Consider the following 15,010-nt stretch of genomic DNA (forward strand, 5'->3'; position numbering starts at 1 on the left):
CTTCCTTACTCTTGTACTCCAACCTCCTTGCAATAAAGGCCAACATTCCATTTGCTTTCCTAATTGCTTGCTGCACCTTTTTGTATTTCTTGTGCGAGGTCACCCAAGTCTCTCTGAACACCAACATTTAATAGTTTCTCACCATTTAAAAAATATTCTGTTTTTCTATTCTTCCTACCAAAGTGAATAACCTCACATTTCCCCACATTATACTCCATCTGCCACTTTCTTGCCCACTCACTTATGTCCCATGCTATATCCCTTTGCGGGCTCTTTGGGTGCTAAATTGGGCCGTGTTTCAGCGGTTCACAGCCTCTCCGACATCCAAGATGGTGTCTTGGCTGCGCATGCATATTTCCAGCATGACATGCGCCGGACGCCATCTTGGATGTCGGAGAGGCTATAGGAGTTAGCGCAGGCGCAGATAATGAACGCTGGAAGCATGTAGAGTAGGGAGAAAATGGCTTCAATCAGTGTGCAACGCTGATTTAAAGTGATAGACACCATTTTGGGACTTAACGCTCAACTCAACACACAGTCTTAACACCGACCATCTGAACATGTCTTAGAGTGCCCAGAGGATCCCCCACCAGCGCTATTTAAAGGGACCATGCACGATTTACAGATTAGTGGCTGGATTATTGCTTCTGGCTGTTGAGACATTTGTAACTGTTTTTGGAGGTCTCCTAGACTTGAATACTAGGACTAGCGGACATAGCCTAACATTTAGAGCCAGGACGTGCAGGATTGAAGTTAGGAAATGTTCTTCACGCAAAGGGCGGGAGAAGTTTGGAACGCTCGTCTGCAAACGGCAGTTGATACTAGCTCAATTGTGAATTCTAAATCTGAGATTGATAGATTTCTGTGAAACAAGGGTATTAAGGCATATGGGACAAAGGCAGGAGTTAGGTTAAAGGTCCACCATGATCTTACTGAATGATGGATCAGGCTCGAGGGGTTAAATGCCACTGCCACTTGCTGCCTCCTGATATGCGCCACTTTCTCCTGCAAGAAAGCGGGACGTGTGTCTGGGTGATGTACCTGTCTTGATAGAATAGCTGCCAGTGTGTGTGGCCTGTGAGTTGTGGGGGGTGGGCGGCTTGCAACAGTGGTAATGTGTAAGGGTGAGAGGAAGCATCTGGTTGGAAGAGTTGAGTACTGATGGAAAGAGTTTGTTGGTATGTGGGTGATGGGGGTGTAGTGCATGGTGCAGTTGGTAGGAGACTCCACTTGACAGTTGACCTCACTCACCTTGACCTCTCATGTCAAAGCAATGAACTTCTTCCTGCACTGCATCCATGTTCATGATGCTGTGCGCCTGGCATTGACTTCATCCCCCGTTGCCTCCCACTGCCTTTTGAGTATTTGTCTGGAGGGCCGCTTGCTTCCCCCCCTCCTCTGCGGATATAGGATGTTCCTCCTTTTGTCCACCTCTTGCACCCAAGGTCTCTAGTGCATCAGCAGAGAACCTTGGTGCACGCACTCTCACAGGCCTGGTACCAACTCAGATCAGCAGATTGGTGAAGTCTGGGATGCAGATTGGAGGATGTGGGATTTAGTAGTTATTAACATAACTCATCAGTGTATAAACATAGGGATAGGACCTGCATCTGTGTGTTATGTGCGCGAAGTCTGATCTCTGTTCAGACTCCGTGCAGACAGCAGACTGTTATTTTCAGCTATTAACAGGTACCAGCTACCTTTAAGAGATTTCTAAGAAACATCCTCCCTTTAAGAGATTGGGCTCCCCCTGCTGGGGGAAAGTGCAAATTGCATTGATTCCACATGCAATGGAACATTGATTGCAGGTTTGTACTCAGGCCGGCTGAAACTTGCATCCTGCCTGCGCAGGGGTCATTGGGCACGGGGTAATAGCGCATCTCACTATCCGCGCCCAAAAACAGCCCTTCTCCAATTTTTTTTTCTCCCCCCTTTGTGTCCTCCTCACAGCTTAATTTCCCACCCAGCTTTGTATTGTCAGCAAACTTGGACACATTAGACTTGGTCGCTTCATCTAAGTCGTTATTGTGAATTGTAAATAGCTGAGGCCCAACCACCAATCCTTGTGGCACCCCAGTAGTTATACAAATTAGGGTTGTATTCCCTGGAATTTAGAAGATTAAGGGGTGATTTGATTGAAGTTTTCAAGATATTAAGGGGAACTGATAGGGAAGTTAGGGAGAAACTATTTCCGCTGGTCGGGTAGTCTTGGACTAGGGGACATAGCCTAAAAATTAGAGCAAGGACTTTCAGGAGTGAAGTTAGGAAACACTTCTACATGCAAAGGGTGGTAGAAGTTTGGAACTCTCTTCCGCAAACGGCAGTTAATGCTAGCTCAATTTTTAATTTTAAATCTATGATTGATAGATTTTTGTTAACCAAATGTGTTAAGGAATATGGGGCACAAAATGGGTCACAGATCAGCCATGATCTTATTGAATGGTGGAATAGGGTTGAGGGGCTAAATGACCTGCTCCTGTTCCTATATTCCTATGTCCGGGATGAGGGAGTGATGTCTGGGTGTACGGAGTGATGTCTGGGGTGAGGGGGGGGGGGTGCTGAGTGATGTCCGGGGGTACGGAGTGTTGGCTGGAGGGGGGTGGGAGAGGTGGCTGGGGTGGGGGGGGGGGGGGGGAGTGGTGACCGGAGGGGGAGAGATTGGTGACCGGAGGGGTAGGGCATGGTGGCCGGAGGGGGAGGGTGAAGTGGCCGAAGGGTAAGGGTGAGGTTGCCGGAAGGAAGCTACTGACAACGATCGGGGAGAGGGATGTAGCGGTCACTGGCATCGGCCCACGTTCTTTTAATATGGGGTCGGGGGGAGCACTCCTGCTCCTTCCAGCTCCACATTCAGGTGAGTATATTTTAAAAACTTACCTTGTTGGTTGCTATAAGGATGCACACAGCCCTGGTTTTCCTGAGTTCAAGGGGAGCGTATCCCAGAGCCTACTCCAGAAATACATCACCAGTTTTGTGCTTTCAGCATTCGGATAGATCCCCGTTCAGACTTTCACGTACTGATATTCTTTTTCTTCAAGTGAAGGAAAACATGTCAGATTCCACATGTACGCTGATGACACCCAGCTCTACCTCCCTTGACCACTCCACTCTCTCTGATTTGTCGCACTGCTTGTCCGACATCCAGTGTTGGATGAACAAAAATTTCCTCCAACTAAATATTGAGAAGACTGAAACCATTGTCTTTGGTCCTTGCCGCAAACACTGTTCCCGAGCCACTGACTCTCCCCCTCTTCCTGGTCTTTGTCTGAGGCTGAACCAGACCGTTCACAACCTTGGCGTCCTATCTGAACCTGAAATGAGCTTCCAACCACGTATCCGCTCCATCACCAAGACCGCCTACTTCCACCTCCGTATCATCGTCTGTCTCTGCCCCCGCCTCAGCTCATCTGCTGCTGAAACCCTCATCCATGCCTTTGTTACTTCTAGACTTCACTATTCCAATACTTTCCTGGCCGGCCTCCCATCTTCCGCCCTCCATAAACTTGAGCACATCCAAAACTCTGCTGCCCATATCCTAACTCGCACTAAGTCCCATTCATCCATCACCCCTGTGCTCACTGACCTACATTGGCTCCCGGTCCAGGAATGCCTAGAGTTCAAAATTCTCATCCTTGTTTTCAAAACCCCCATGGCCTCGCCCCACCCCATCTCTGTAACCTCCTCCAACCCTAGAACCCTCCGAGATCTCTGCGCTCCTCCAATTCTTGCCTCTTGCGCATCCCCGATTTTAATTGCTCTACCATTGGCGACCGTGCCTTCAGCTGCCTAGGCCCCAAGCTTTGGAACTCCCTCACTAAACCTCTATGCCTCTCCACCTCTCTTTCCTTTAAGACGCTCCTTAAAACCAACATCTTTGACCAAGCTTTTGATCACCTGTCCTAATATCTCCTTATGCGGTTCGGTGTCAAATTTTGTTTGAAAATCGCTCCTGTGAAGCGCCTTGGGGTGTTTTACGACATTAAAGGCGCTATATAAATGCAAATTGTTGTTATACCTACAGCTCTAGTTTCAAAGCCTGTGTAACTCGTTTTCACGTGTCACAGGCTTATAATCAGGGCTGTTCTTGGGTTGTTACCTTTTCTAAAGCTATTGATCAGCTTTTGCTGGTCTTCTATGTTGGCATATACAGATTTGCATTGCAGGTGAACTCATTCTCTTTGACTTTGTATCTCCTCCCGTACCCCCACAATGGACTGAATCCCTCCCAGGAATTTCTTCTCACCATTTTTCTTTTGGTCTATTCATCTGCATGAAACAATTACAAACATACAACGTATTCTCTTAGCACTCCCTCTCACCTTTATCCACTAAAGAACATAACAACTAGCATTTATATCGTGCATTATGGAATCGATGGTGAAGGTATGGAGTTTGTGGCGGGGGCTGAAGACAATGGCTTTGATCTTCCCAATGTTTAATGTGAGGAAATTGTGGCTCATCCAAGACTGGATGTTGGACAAGCAGTGGAGGGATCAAGAGAGGTGGTGGAGAGGTAGAAATGGGCGTCATCAGTGTACATGTAGAGGCTAACATCATGACCTCAGATGATGTTGCCAAGGGACAGCATGTGGATGAGAAAGAGGAGGGGGCTAAGGATAGATCTTTTAGGGGACACCAGAGGTAACAGTGCACGGGCGGGAAAATATTCTCTGGCTATGACTGGATAGGTAAGTGTTTAACCAAACAAGAACAGTGCTAGCTGCTGCATATCAGCGTTGATCAAATGGCGGTAAACTGCGAGGCATCCTTCTGAAATGAAACTCAATTCTACCATGGTGCAGTGCATTAAAACAATCTTACATTCTGCATTTCTGACAGCCTGCATCAGAACTGCACAGCATACCGGGAGTGCTCATTACACAGTTCTTCAAACTGTTCAAGAGAAACTTCACCGCAATATATACACAGAAATAATAAGCTTCTGAGTGGCATTGCAGTGAAGCAAAAAACCTATTAACTTATTATTAATAGTAATGCTAACTATTCTCAGTGTGCTTTTTTGAGTTACTCAGCTGAATCTTTGATTGCTCCAACCTTAAAGTGAGAACATTGAACTGCCATGTACATGCACTAACAATCAAGGGCAAATTTAGGTCATGCATGCTGAGTTAATGACATGGCATACTGTACGATTTAATCTGTCAAATGATTCATGTGTTTGTAATAAAACACTAGCAGATGCTACAGCATCCTTTCCGCCAATGATACCTTTAGTGGATAGGCAGCAGTGATCCGTTATCCGTAGGGTTTCCCACATACACTGAAAGACTAGAAATAAAACAAGAAGATGCTGGTTGGAAAGGCCTGAGGTCACATTGCAAGGCACATGTCAATGCACAACACAAACAGCAAGGGCAGTCTGAGAAAATTAACTGGAAACTTTTCAAGGGCCATTGATAGTTTTTTTTAAGCAACTCAAAAATAAAAACTGAAAGAAGACAAGTGCTGCATTCAAATGGCAGTTTCTCTTTCACTGAGACAACAAGGTCAGGGTGTATAGTATGAAAGCATTATGGGATTATTCTGGGATGTAGTACTATCCAGGATGGTGATGATGGTGGGGGCAGTTTTGAAGATGCTTCTCTTTGCTTTTACAAGACTCTGTCATACACTTCAGAATAAGAGCCCTTAACCCATTGATTCATAGAATGAAACAGCACAAAAGGAGGCCATTCAGTCCAACTTGACAGTGCTCTTTGACAGTGCTATCTAATTAGTCCCAATCCCCTGTTCTTTCCCCATAGCCCTGCAAATTTTTACTTTACTATATCCAATTCCCTTTTAAAAGATACTACTGAATCTGCTTCCACTACCCTTTCAGACAGTGCATTCCAGATCATAACAACTTGCTGCATCAAAAATGTTCTCCTCATCTCCCCTCTGGTTCTTTTGCCATACTAACCTCCATTTAGCTTTGTATAGGGCCATACCAGCAATTGAGGAAGCAGCTATCATGTGTAGAAGGGCAGGCACTTTAAACCTTGAGTTAAGTGCCTCCTACTTTCATAATAACATTATTTATCAGTCATTCCAGAACAATCAGGAAGGTGACATGGGAACAGAATCCTCTCTTGATGACAGAGCTGGTTTCAGGCATCTCTTTGTTTGCCGATAGTAATGCTGTGATACTCCTGGCCAATTTATAATATTTGAACTGAGCAGGACAATTTAATTAAAAATAGACATTACTGTGACAAATTCTAATCTTCCTCCCTTCACATTGAAAGACAATGAGGCAGATTTTCCTCACAGCACTTGGGCTGTGGAAAATTGCCTGACCACAGCACATTGAGGAAAATCAGGTGGGGAGGATAACAAACTCATAATGGAGCCCACCCAATTTTCCACCCTTTATCATTAATGGGTGGAAAATTGGGCCAGCTCTTGTTATGAGAGTGCGAGACTCCCCACTTGTTTTTCCTCCACCTTCAAGTATTATAAGAGGAAAATCCATCCCAATAATTCAAAGTAACAATTTCAAATCTAACATGGTTTGGAAATTTAATACATTGAAAACATTGTCCAGGTTTTGTGCTTTATTTTTCATAAGCATAAATCATGACCTATAAGGTCAAGAAAAACTCAACTTATAACTCGCATAAAAATCAAGTACAATATGGTAAAGCCACAAAGGCCCGTGCACAGCTACTGTGCAAAGACATATTCAATGTTCACTTATCAAATCACCTTATCTGAAAACATATTTCATTGCAACATGTCCAACGAACTGAAAAATACACCGTCATGTCATTTACATCAATTTGTATTTCTCTTCTGTAAGGTTGCTATATTTAATACAAAATGTTACCCAACTTTATAGAGTCATAGAGTCATAGAGTTATACAGCACGGATAGAGGCCCTTCGGCCCATCGTGTCCGCACCGGCCATCAGCCCTGTCTACTCTAATCCCATATTCCAGCATTTGGTCCGTAGCCTTGTATGCTATGGCATTTCAAGTGCTCATCCAAATGCTTCTTGAATGTTGTGAGGGTTCCTGCCTCCACAACCCTTTCAGACAGTGAGTTCCAGACTCCAACCACCCTCTGGGTGAAAAAGTTCTTTCTCAAATCCCCTCTAAACCTCCCGCCTTTTACCTTGAATCTATGTCCCCTTGTTATAGAACCCTCAACGAAGGGAAAAAGCTCCTTAGTATCCATCCTATCTGTGCCCCTCATAATTTTGTACACCTCAATCATGTCCCCCCTCAGCCTCCTCTGCTCCAAGGAAAACAAACCCAATCTTCCCAGTTTCTCTGTATGTTCTGGCACAATAATCATGCTGTGTTATTAGTTAACTAATGGACGGAATGCGTAAGTTATGGAGAAAGTGCAGTTTAAGAGCTTTTGAACTGTCTTAATCCAGCTGCTTTCTACATTCTGATACCATTTTATGTATTTTTTAAATTTTATGGTTTTTTTAGTATGTCTTTTAAATCTTTTTTCAACCCACTAGCTTGGTTGTAGAATCAAAAGCTCTTAAACTGCACTTTCTCCATAACTTACGCATTCCGTCCATTCAAGAAACAAACTGTGGAAATTTTTTAACATTCGGCAGTGACTAAGTGCTCTGCCTGTGCTGATTCACTTTGCCTTCTGCCGTCTGCCTGTACATGTCACAGTGCAGAGCACGGGGATGTCATCTGTCTTGTTTTGAACTGGACAGTTCAGTTTTTGAGTAGGCTGTCTGGAAATTTCTGAAGTTTCTAAAGTTTATTTTAAGTAAAAGTCCCTTGTCCCTCCTTTGCCTCTGTGCCCTACGACAGATTGAGGCCCGAGTCAAAAAGAAGAAGGAGGCATATGACATGCATAGGCAGCTGGGATCAAGTGGATCCCTTGAAGAGTATAGAGATTGCCGGAGTAGAGTTAAGAGAGAAATCAGGAGGGCAAAAGGGGACATGAGATTGCTTTGGCAGATAAGGCAAAGCCTGGGAACTACAGACATCTGTAGTGGGTAAGTTGTTAGAGGGTATTCTGAGAGACAGGATCTACAAGCATTTGGAGAGGCAGGGACTGATTAGGAACAGTCAGCATGGTTTTGTGAGAGGAAAATCATGTCTCACGAATTTGATTGAGTTTTTTGAAGGGGTAACCAAGAAGATAGATGAGGGCTGTGCAGTAGATGTGGTCTACATGGACTTTAGCAAAGCCTTTGACAAGGTACTGCATGGTAGGTTGTTACATAAGGTTAAATCTCACGGGATCCAAGGTGAGGTAGCCAATTGGATACAAAATTGGATTGACGACAGAAGACAGAGGGTGGTTGTCGAGGGTTGTGTTTCAAACTGGAGACCAGCGGTGTGCCTCAGGGATCGGTGCTGGGTCTGCTGTTATTTGTTATTTATATTAATGATTTGGATGAGAATTTAGGAGGCATGGTTAGTAAGTTTGCAGATGACACCAAGATTGGTGTCATTGTGGACAGTGAAGAAGGTTACCTAGGATTGCAACAGGATCTTGATAAATTGGGCCAGTGGGCCGATGAATGGCAGATGGAGTTTAATTTAGATAAATGTGAGGTGATGCATTTTGGTAGATCGCATCGGGCCAGGACCTACTCCGTTAATGGTAGGGCGTTGGGGAGAGTTATAGAACAAAGAGATCTGGGAGTACAGGTTCATAGCTCCTTGAAAGTGGAGTCACAGGTGGATAGGGTGGTGAAGAAGGCATTCAGCATGCTTGGTTTCATTGGTCAGCACATCGAATACAGGAGTTGGGATGTCTTGTTGAAGTTGTACAAGACATTAGTAAGGCCACACTTAGAATACTGTGTACAGTTCTGGTCACCCTATTATAGAAAGGATATTATTAAACTAGAAAGAGTTCAGAAAAGATTTACTAGGATGCTACCGGGACTTGATGGTTTGACTTATAGGGAGAGGTTGGATAGACTGAGACTTTTTTCCCTGGAGAGTAGGAGGTTTAGGGGTGATCTTATAGAAGTCTATAAAATGATGAGGGGCATAGATAAGGTAGATAGTCAAAATCTTTTCCCAAAGGTAGGGGAGTCTATAACGAGGGGGCATAGATTTAAGGTGAGAGGGGAGAGATACAAAAGGGTCCAGAGGGGCAATTTTTTCACTCAAAGGGTGGTGAGTGTCTGGAACGAGCTGCCAGAGGCAGTAGTAGAGGCGGGTACAATTTTGTCTTTTAAAAAGCATTTGGACAGTTACATGGGTAAGATGGGTATGGAGGGATGTGGGCCAAGTGCAGGCAATTGGGACTAGCTTAGTGGTATAAACTGGGCGACATGGACATGTTGGGCCGAAGGGCCTGTTTCCATGTTGTAAACTTCTATGATTCTATGATTCTATGACATGATGGTTGTATTTATCATATTCAAGACTTTTAAAATATTTATCATATTTAGGGCTTTTAATGAGATTTCATCAGCAACAAAACAAACATCAGAACTCAAATTATGACCCTGCCCGGTTTTGGAATTGGGGAAACGAACCAACTCAAGCAAATGGTTTGAGCTTTGGTAGAATCACAATGCTTCAAGAGCTGGACAGAAGTTCCACCTACTCCAATGGTCCGTCCCTGGCACCAGCCGTATTTTAGGTGGGCGCCCAGAGAGATTTCTGCTTCCATTGTGGGGCAGGTTGCTGCGTCAAGCCTTGGACGCTTGCACAACCTCTTGGGGTTGGCTGCTAGTGGCCAGCTGCAGAGGATGGTTTAAATATTTGGGACATAAATAGGAATTTTGCAGGACTGTGATTGACTCAACCCTCTATAGGCCCTTTAAAATTTAACCTGCGTTTCCCACCCATATACCATAGCAACGTCAGATGACATATTCCTGTTGTTTGCGTGCCCTCTGATTACACCCACCTGTATTTGGGTGGATGTATTCTACATCCCCAACCAATTCTGGCGGAAAATCCTGGAAGTGGTGAGGAAGAATGGGATTCAGTGGGACGCCCTGGACCGATTTCCCACCCATGTCCGCTCGAGCTCTGACAGGGGCCCAGTAGCAATCCTGCCCGCTATTTTCATACCAGCCACAAGAGCCACATCCAACTGCTGACACAACTGAACCATCTTGTGTGAGTGCTATATCCCTGCATCAGGGCCCTCATCAATATAAGACTATCCTTCATTTAAGCAAACGTTTAAAAGAAAACAAAATCACCTACTTGTTGTATAAAAAGAACACTGCACAGATGCCAGACTGATGCCTTATTTAAAGAACTCATGCACCTGATCGGACATAACACAAGGAACACTCATTGTTTGAATATAATACCATAATGGGACCATTGTGGTAGGCCCTATGTACACACTGGGTTAAAAAAAGATAACATCAGTATTTGGAACTGTGGGTATCTCAGTGCCAACCCTTATGCATATCAACTGGGGTAGGTGTTCAAAAGCAGGGCAACCAGGGTTGTTAATGGAAGAAGCGGTGTTATTGTACAAAGCCGTGATTACTTGAACAAATGGTGTTGATCTCCAGTTCGGATTATTGGCAGGCCCCTGTGCGGAATGTGTATACCAGGTTCAGCTCTTTGTGCAGCTTACACTGTGCACAGAGATCTCTCTTTGGAAAAGGTCACCTTGAAGGAGAAATAAACTCCTCACCCACAGCGAAGAGTGAAGAGTCTTGAGCTGTCACACAGTGGGCCATTCAGCAGTTACAGTAGATATAATCACTCTAATTACTGCAGTGCAGCTTACTTCAAAGACGATGGAAATGCTTTTCCCCTTCCTTGGATCCGAATAACTCAGATCTCTGGCTCTCAGCTACATTCTCAGGAATTTGGTTGAAAAGATAACACAGCAAACACTGGCAAGTCTGCCTGTCAAGACTGATAGACGCCAGTGACATTTTTGTTTCCACACACTAAATAGAAATTATCGAGCATTTCCTTCCAAGATATAACAGCTTATGCTTCTTGCAGTAACTGGCATTTGTATTGTTTACAAGGATTAAAGGAACACAAACATATAGAAAGACTGTATTTTTGGTGTTGTTTGCAGATTGATCAAAATTTGACACATCTTATAGGAGCTTCCTGCCCAAAAAATGACAAAAAAAAGAACAGATGAAAAGAAAAAGGTTCCGAAGAAGAAGAAAACGTTAGGAAAAGAAAAGAACTGTTAAAAATGACACATCTCACAACGACCCTGGTATCAAAGAACAACATGAATGGGCACTCAAGTGTAGGAATGGCAACTTGGGTCATGATGCTCAATTTCCCTATAAATGAGCAAATCTTCAGTAATTACACCACTAAAGCATGGAATATGTCAAGCAGAGTGTCAAATGGCGTGTTACAGCTGTGGTCTTCAAACTTGGAGGTGCCCCCCCACCCCATGCAAGTATTGACACATTCCCAGAATCCCCTATCCATATTTTCACCCAATGCAAAACAGCACAATCACTGCAGAAAACATATTTTTGCTAGTAAACAGAAACAGGAATGTTGTAGTAATCTGGCAAGTTAACAAGTAGGGGAAAATATAGTAATCTGACAACAAACTATTCCTCAATGGGAACCTTTTGGAGACGCTCTAGGGTCCAGGAACCTTGGCTTGAAAACCTGTGTATTACAGTGAGGTGTCTGGGTATAAAAAGAATCTCACTGATGTCAGTGAATAGTTATCTACAGTAAACTGTTCAAAATCACAGTAAGTGAAGTGGTAGTTGAGATACTGGATGTGCTAAAAATCGATAAAGAGGAGGTACTAGAAAGGCTAGCTGTACTTCAAGTAGATAAGTCACCTGGTCCAGATGGAATGCATCCTAGGTTGCTGAGGGGAGCAAGGGTGGAAATTGCGGAGGTACTGGCCATAATCTTCCAAACACCCGTAGATACGGGGGTGGTGCCAGAGGACTGGAGAATTGCAAATGTTACACCCTTGTCCAAAAAAGGGTGTAAGGATAAACCTAGCAACTATAGGCCAGTCAGTTTAACTTCGGTAGTGGGGAAACTTTTAGAAATGATAATTCGGAACAAAATTAACAGTCACTTGGACAAGTGTGGATTGATTAGGGAAAGCCAGCATGGATTTGTTAAAGGCAAATCGTGTTTGACCAACTTGATTGAATTTTTTGATGAGGTAACAGAGAGGGTTGATGAGGGCAATGCGGTTGATGTGGTGTATATGGACTTTCAAAAGGCGTTTGATAATATGCTGCATAATAGGCTTGTCATCAAAGTTGAAGCTCATGGAATAAAGAAGGCAGTGGCAACATGGATACAAAATTGGCTAAGTAACAGGAAACAGAGGGTAGTGATGAATGGTTGTTTTTCGGACTGGAGGGAGGTGTACAGTGGCGTTCCCCAGGGGTCGGTACTAGGACCATTGCTTTTTTTGATATATATTAATGGCTTGGACTTGGGTATACAGGGCATAATTTCAAAATTTGCAGATGGCACAAAATGTGGAAGGGTAGTGAACAGTGAGGAGGCTAGTGATAGACTTCAAGAGGACATAGACAGGCTGGTGGAATGGGCAGACATGTGGCAGATGAAATTCAACGCAGAAAAGTGTGAAGTCATATATTTCGGTAAGAAGAACGAGAGGCAATATAAACTAAAGAGTACAATTCTAAGAGGGGTACAGGAACAGAGAGATCTGGGGGTATATGTGCACAAATCGTTGAAGGCGGCAGGGCAGGTTGAGAAAGCGGTTAAGAAAGCATACGGCATCCTGGGCTTTATAAATAGAGGCATAGAGTACAAAAGCAGAGAGGTTATGATGAACCTTTATAAAACACTGGTTCAGCCACAACTGGAGTATTGTGTCCAATTCTGGGCACCGCACTTTAGGAAGGATGTGAAGGCCTTAGAGAGGGTGCAGAAGAGTGATTCCAGGGGTGAGGGACTTTAGTTACGTGCATAGGCTGGAGAAGCTGGGGTTGTTCTTGGAGCAGAGACGGTTACGAAGAGATTTGATAGAGGTATTCAAAATCATGAGGGGTCTGGACAGAGTAGATAGAGAGAAACTGTTCCCATTGGCGGAGGGGTCAAGAACCAGAGGAAATAGATTTAAGATGATTGGCAAAAGAACCAAAGGCAACATGAGAAAACACTTTTTTACACAGTAAGTGGTTATGATCTGAATGTGCTGCCTGAGGGTGGTGGCGGAGGCAGGTTCAATCGAGGCTTTCAAAAGGGAATTGGGTAAGTACTTGAAGGGAAAAGATTTGCAGGGCTATGGGGATAGGGCGGTGCAGTGGGACCAGCTGGATTGCTCTTGTAGAGAGACGGCATTGACTCGACGGGCCAAATGGCCTCCTTTCGTGCTGTAACCATTCTATGATTCTATTGTTCCGTTGTATATATAACTGCAGCAGTAACTGAGATACAAAGTCACTTCTCATTCGTCGGGATAGTAAGTATAAAAAAGAAAGGGACTAGAACAGAGCAATAAAATGCACAAAAACAAATAAATGATTTCACAACAGTATTTTACGCTGGAAGATTTTACCTGAAGTAACATGACTTTGATCACTTGCAGCAACAATATGGACTGATATTAATTGCATACCTTTAGGCCTCAGTACCACAGCAGGGTCAATCCCCACACAAAACTGTGCAAGTGCTGATAGCTTAATAGGTGAAAGTATCCTGTGGTGTAGTACTGAGCCAAACAGACCAAAATGGTCCCATATACTATCCCTGGTCTGTTAAGACACTTTTTATGTCAGAAGAGTGTAGACAATGGTAAACGATTCTCCCACAACCAATTTTTGGAATATTTTCTTGATGGTGAGAGACTAGGAACTGTGGAGAAGCAGAGGAATTTAGGAGTCCAATTACAGAGATCACTAAAGGCGAGTGCATAGGTACAAAAAGAAATCAAAAAGGTTAATTGAATGTTGGCCTTTATCTTAATGGACTGGAATTCAAAAGAGAAGAAGTTCTACAGAGCCTTGGACAGACCATATCTAGAGTAATGCGTTCAGCTTTGCACACCAAACCTCAAAAAATATATATTGGTCTTGGAGGGGGTACAGCGCAGATGCACCAGAATGATACCAGGGCTTAAAGGGTTACATTATGAGGGCAGATTGCATTAACTTGGCTTGTATCTGGATAGTTTACACCAGAACTCAGTCATGCCATGTAGAAATGTACAGGTTGAGGAAGAGGAGTGTGTGACTGACAGTCAACGGGGTATAGGGAATTTAGTTGAGGCAAGAAAGGAGGAACCCCAGAGTCTGGTCCTGTCCAACAGGTACGATGTATTTGCTACCTGTGAGGATAAGGAGAAAGGCTGTGGGAAGGACAGCCACAATGCTGACCAAGGCACCATGGAGCAGGAGGCAGTTCAGGGACGGGGACGGGGGGGGGAGGGGGTGGGCAGGGGGAGGAGCAGAACAGAAAGGGTGTAGTTATAGGGGAATCATTAATTAGGGAGATGGATAGCATCCTCTGCAATCACAATCGAGAGTCCCGAAGGGTGTGTTGCCTACCTAGTGATAGGGACAGGATATCTCGAAGCGGTTGGAAAGGAAACTGGAAATGAAGGGTGAAGTAGCAGTTCTTGTGGTCCATGTCAGGACCAACGACATAGGAAAGAACAGGGAGGAGGTCCTACTGAGGGAGTATCAGGAGCTAGGAACTAAATTAAAAAGCAGGACCTCGAGGGTTGTAATCGCAGGAGCGTGCCATGTGCTAATTGGGTAATGTTGTAGATGTTATATACTTGGATTTTCAAAACGCCTTCGATAAGATACCACATAGTAGACATAAACTAAGGTCAGAGCATGTGGAGACATGGGACAAGTAGCAGAATGGATAGCAAGCTGGCTACAGAACAGAAATCAGAGAGTAGAGGTTAAAGGTAGTTACTCAGATTGGCAGAAGCTGGGAAGTGGTGTTCCAGAGGGATCAATGGTGGGACCACTGTTCACCATTTATATAAACAATTTGGACTCAGGAAGTACAATTGCTAAATTTGCAGATGACACCAAATTGGGGGTTATAGTTAATACTGAAGAAGACTGCGAGAAAGTACAAGACGTTGTTAATAAGCTTGC

This window comes from Heptranchias perlo, chromosome 10 (genome assembly GCF_035084215.1).
Source record: "Heptranchias perlo isolate sHepPer1 chromosome 10, sHepPer1.hap1, whole genome shotgun sequence".
NCBI classification, from domain to species: Eukaryota; Metazoa; Chordata; class Chondrichthyes; order Hexanchiformes; family Hexanchidae; genus Heptranchias; species Heptranchias perlo.